Source organism: Choloepus didactylus, chromosome 20 (genome assembly GCF_015220235.1).
Source record: "Choloepus didactylus isolate mChoDid1 chromosome 20, mChoDid1.pri, whole genome shotgun sequence".
In the NCBI taxonomy this organism is placed as follows: domain Eukaryota; kingdom Metazoa; phylum Chordata; class Mammalia; order Pilosa; family Megalonychidae; genus Choloepus; species Choloepus didactylus.
Window position 1 is genome coordinate 37,135,866 of NC_051326.1, and position 6,255 is coordinate 37,142,120.

Consider the following 6,255-nt stretch of genomic DNA (forward strand, 5'->3'; position numbering starts at 1 on the left):
ATTTTTGGAATAACAAACATCATAGTACTTACAAAATTTTTTCTGCTGCCTCTGCAATGTTAATGTCCAGGGCATGTGCTAGCCCTGCCTATTGTATAATGCATGGTGGTCCCTTTGGAGTGGAGAGGGTTGGACATTGTTATTCTCAATACAGATACTATCTTGCTTGACACAAAGACCTTTATAACATCAGAAGGCACCAGCAGAGATAGAAAGCACAGCCAGGACAAGCTGGAGCAGGAGAGGAGTAGCATGACAGGCATAACAGGAGGTCAGGAGTGCTAATTTATCCAGCATACTTGGAAACCTGCCTGAGTTCTCTCAGAACTACTCTGAAAGAGGAATTTGTAAGGAGTCTAGAGTTTTCTACAGAGCAAGTTAGAGAAAAGAAGGAAACAAGTTTACAATAGTAATTATGGTTCTATTCTTAATTCCAGGTTGATGTGATCTAGGTTGTATATTTATATTTATATATTATGTGTATGTGATAGGAGATACAGTATTTTGCAAAGAAATGTACCTTAGTGATTGAAAGTTTTGACACACAATAATCAGAAATCTTTGAACAATTCTTGCATTATAAAGTAGCATAGATGCACAAAAAAGAAGATGGAGACAATTGGATTTAATGTGTGAAGTGCCATAGCATGCCCTGAAAGTTCTTTTCTGTGATGTCAATTTTCTTTCATTTTGCTTTTGTTCTTATTGTTCAGGAAAGCCAACAATATTCCTGTTTATTGTTAATTACAATTTTTTTTTAATCTTCATTTTATTGAGATATATTCACATACCACGCAGTCATACAAAACAAATCGTACTTTCGATTGTTTACAGTACCATTACATAGTGGTACATTCATCACCCAAATCAATCCCTGACACCTTCATTAGCACACACACAAAAATAACAAGAATAATAATTAGAGTGAAAAAGAGCAATTGAAGTAAAAAAGAACACTGGGTACCTTTGTCTGTTTGTTTCCTTCCCCTATTTTTCTACTCATCCATCCATAAACTAGACAAAGTGGAGTGTGGTCCTTATGGCTTTCCCAATCCCATTGTCACCCCTCATAAGCTACATTTTTATACAACTGTCTTCGAGATTCATGGGTTCTGGGTTGTAGTTTGATAGTTTCAGGTATCCACCACCAGCTACCCCAATTCTTTAGAACCTAAAAAGGGTTGTCTAAAGTGTGCATAAGAGTGCCCACCAGAGTGACCTCTCGGCTCCTTTTGGAATCTCTCTGCCACTGAAGCTTATTTCATTTCCTTTCACATCCCCCTTTTGGTCAAGAAGATGTTCTCCGTCCCACGATGCCAGGTCTACATTCCTCCCTGGGAGTCATATTCCACGTTGCCAGGGAGATTCACTCCCCTGGGTGTCTGATCCCACGTAGGGGGGAGGGCAGTGATTTCACCTTTCAAGTTGGCTTAGCTAGAGAGACAGGGCCACATCTGAGCCACAAAGAGGCATTCAGGAGGAGGCTCTTATAGCCTGAGATATTTGAAGATAAAATTGTTTTTATCTGAGAGAAGGTAGCGTTTATTTATGGGATGAATGCAAAACAACCTTGTCACCAGCAGCCCTTCTATAGTGTGTCTTCTTTTTCTTTGCAGGAAGGAGCTAGATTTCCTTCTGACCTCTTTCTCCTTCAGGGAACTAGGATTAGAGAAGAAATGGGAAGGAGTGTGAGAGTAATGATGGTGAGGGCTTATTTCTGATTGCGAGTCTTGTCCTCTTTTTCTTTTACATTAGTTTTTGTATTGCTCAATCTTTGTTGTGGGCTGGAGGAGAAAGACAGACTTCCCATACTTCAGTGCTGTAATTGAGAGCTTTAGAAGCTCTGACTGTGGTATGTGTGAAAATGAACACTGGGTTAGGTGTCAGGAGACCTGGATTCTTGGCAAACCTATTGTATTAGCTTTCTGTGTGTCCCAAGGTAGTCTCCTCACTTCCCTTGATCGCGAATTCTTAATTTGTAAAAGGAGGAGGTTGGAGTCTATTGTTCTCTCTGAGGTGTCTCTTACCTATAATAAAATGAGTGTGTGTATATATATGTATATGTATGTGTGTGTGTGTATATATGTATATACATACATACACATTTATATGTCTATTTATGAATGGAATGCCTGCTTTCCACTCATTAGAGCTTTCAGCTTTCTTTCCAAGCACACATCCCAGGGACTTAACCATTTTCCAAACCTGATTCAAAAATACTTAATTTCAAAGTGTTCAATGGCAGACTTGTCTCTGTTAGTAGAGTTTGGTATAATTTCTATAAGATACCATTGAACTAGGTGATGACAACCCTGGATAACACTGACAGGGAATGGATGTAGGGCTGAGAGGGAATACATAAGCACTAGCAAGTGTTGAGAACCTACTGTGTGCCAGGCATTTTGCTGGGTTATTTTGCACTTTGTATTTTTCTAAAAAAATGCAAAACCTTTAAGTGTAAGTAGTGATTTCACCATTTTGTTGAGGAGGAAATTGAGTTTAAGGATTTTATTGAATTTGAATTTGCTTTGTATTTTTCAGCTGGTAAGTGGTAGAGATTGAATTTGGGTATAGGTCTGTCTGATTCTAAAGTTGATATCCTAACACTGTGTCCTAGAGGGTTGTTTGCTTCTCAGTAGCTGAGAGCCATCACAGTCCTCCATTTCCTTCTTATAAAATTTAAGTGAGCTGATATGCAGTCAGAAATTCTGATTTGTCAAATTTCTCAACATTTAACAAAGTATACTCCTCCTAGATTTTATTTGCATTTTCTAATTGGTAGTTTAAGATACTTTACAGAATATATGTGTATAAAAAGGGGAGTGTGTGTTTGTGTACTTGTCTGTCAAGCCTGACACCCCAGAGCAGAATGATGAAGGATGAATGAGATGCTCCTTTATTTTTAGGTCCTATTTATGAAAGGGGGAACAATTTCCAAACATTCCAGAGGTTCTCCTTATAGATGTTTTCTCCTTTATCTGGTCCTGTTATGGATTGAATTGTGACCCCCCCCCCCCCGCCCTCAAAAGATATGTTCAAGTTCTAACCCCTGGTCTTGTGAATGTGATCTTATTTGGAAATAGTTTCTTTAAAGGTGTTATTTTTTTAATGCAATTTTATTGAGATATATTCACATACCATATAATCATCCGAAGTGTACAATTGGTGGTTCACAGTATCATCATATAGTTGTCCATTCACCCACCACAGTCAATTTTTGAACATTTTCATTACTTCAGAAAAAAAAAGAATAAAAATAAAAATAAAAAAGAACACCCAAAACACCCCATACTCCTTATCCCCCTCTATTATTTATTTATTTATTTTCTTTCTCATCTGTCCGAACACTGGATAAAGGGAGTGTCAGTCGCAAGGTTTTCACAATTACACAATCGCATCGTAAAAGCTATATAGTTATACAATCATCTTCCAGAATCAAGGCTACTGGATTACAGTTCACTGGTTTCAGCTATTTCCTTCTAGCTCTTCTAATACACTAAAAACTAAAAAGGGATATCTATTTAATGCATAAGAATAACCTCCAGAATGACCTTTCAACTCTATTGGAAATCTCTCCACCACTGAAACTTTAATTTGTTTCATTTCTCTTCCCCGTTTTGGTCCAGAAGGTTTTCTTAATCCCATGATGTCAGGGTGAGGCCCATCCCCAGGAGCTGTGTCCCTTGTTGCCAGGGAGATCTGCAAACCTGGGAGTCATGTCCCACGTAGGGGAGAGGGCAGTGAGTTTACCCACAAGGTTGGCTTAGAGAGAGAGGCCACATCTGAGCAACAAAAGAGATTCTCTGGGGGTGACTCTTAGGCACCATTATAAGTAGGCTTCGCCTCTCCTTTTCAGTAACAAGCTTCATAAGGGCAAGCCCCAAGAATGAGGGGTTGGCCTATTAAATTGGTAGTCCCTAATGCTTGGGAGAGTATCAGGAATTCCCCAGGTGGGGAAATTTAATGTTTCCACATTTTCCCCCAGTCCCTCAAAAGGGTTTTGCAAATACTTTTTAATTTACTGCCCAAATTACTCTAGGAAGTATTGGGGCATCATGCTAATCTGTATAAACCAACAAGATCTCATCCCTATTCAAGGTTCCATGTAATTATGGTGTTTGAGTAAACTGAACATACAAGTTAAATTATATAGTGTGCTACAGAAAATATAAATTTTGCACCAAATAAACATCTCTTCCTCTGGTCTCCACTGAAGTTGAAATTTTAAAACACAGTCAGTATCACCCTTTACCCTTTAAAGAGGTTCTTACTTAAGGTAAGGACAAACTGGATTAGGGTGGGCTCTACTCCAGTATGTCTGGCATCCTTATAACAAAAGGATATTTGGACAAAGAGAGTGAATATGGCCATGGGACAGAGGGAGAGATCGAGTTATGCCACAAGCCAAAGAATGCCATGGGTTGCCAGCAAGCCATGAAGCCAGAACCCTGCAGACTCCAGAGGGAGCCTGGCCCTGCTCACACCTTGACTGGGGCTCCAGAACTGTGAGACAATAATTTCTGCTGTTTTAAGCCTTCCAGGCACATTACATACAGGAGATCAACAATAAGAGTGATTACTGAACTTCTCATCATAATATAAATGAAAGAAAGAAGATATTTGAAAACCATCATTAAAGTGATAAAATATATGTATTTAAAAGAACTCTTTCCTATATGCAGGAAATCTAGCCTTCAAAAACAAAAGCAGAATAAGGATATTTTCAAATAAATGAAATCTGAGAAAATCTGTACTAGAAATTCTAAAGGAAGTTCTTACAGCTTAAAGTAGATTTGAATCCATAGGAAGGAATAAAGAACTACAGAAATGGCAAAAATGTAGGTAAATTAAAATTTTTTCTTTTTTCTTAATGTAATGAGAATAGGTAATTTTTGAAATAAAAATAATGATACATTTTGGGGTTTATGACATACACAGAAATAAAAAGTAGGGCAAGTATAGCATAAGTGATAGGAGGGGATATGAAATAATATTATAAAGGTTTTACATTTTACATGGAGTGGCATAATATTAAGTCAAGGGAGACTCTGATAGTTTGAAGATACATATGGTAACCCATAAAGTTATCAGACAAAATAAACTGTAAGGCAAGATTATTATCAGAGATAAAGAGAAACACTTCATAATGAATAAAGAATAAATTCATAAAAAAGACATTACAATGCCAAATATAAATGTATATTATAACAAAGTCCTAAATTATAGATGGAGATTTTAACATTCTCCTTTCAGTTATTAAAAGAATAGGTAGACACAAAATCAGTAAGGGTATAGAAAAATTGAACAAAGCTGATGACCAACACTACTGAATTGACATTTGTAAAACTTTTCACTCAGCATTTACAGAATACACATTCTTTACAAGTGCACATGAAATATGTTCCAAGGTAGACAGTATGCTGGGACTTAAATCAAGTCTCAGTAAACTTGAAAGGTTTTAAATAATACAGAGTATGTTCATGGACCACAATGACATTAAATTAAAAATCATTAAAAATGTTACCTTAAAAAAAATCCCTAAATAGTTGGAAATGAACAAATACGCTTCTAAATAACCCATGGGTGAAAGAAAAAGTCACAAGGAGAATGTTTTAAACTAAATAATAATGAAAACAATAATGAAAGCACATTATATTAAAATGTCTGGGATGCAGCTACAGCAGTGTACAGAGGGAAATTTATAGCTTTCAGAGATTATAATTAAAAGGAGGAAAGGTGTAAAATCAATGACATTAGTGTCCATTCCTGGACACTAGAAAAAGAAAAGCAAATTATAGAAAGTAGGAAATTATAAATGTAATGGAAATCAATGAGAAAGAAAACAGAAACAATATAAATCATCCAAGTTAGAAGTTGATTCTTTGAAAACATTAGTCAATTTGATAAACCTCAATAAGACTGATCAGAAAGAAGAGAGAGATATTGAAAATTACTAATATCAGGAATGAAAAAGGGGCACCATTAATGACCCTACATAAAGTCAAAGGATAATATAAGAATGTTATGCCAATAATATCAACAACTTAGACAAATTCTTTGAAAAACACAGTTTATCAAAATGAACACAAGAAGATATAAACCTATATCACATAAGAAACTATATTTGTAACTAACCCTTCTCTTCCCCATACCAGGTTCAGATTACTTCACTAAGGAATTCTTTCAGATACTTAAGGAGGAAATAATACCAACATTACACATTTTTTTTTTTCAGAAAATAGAAGAGGAAGGAAT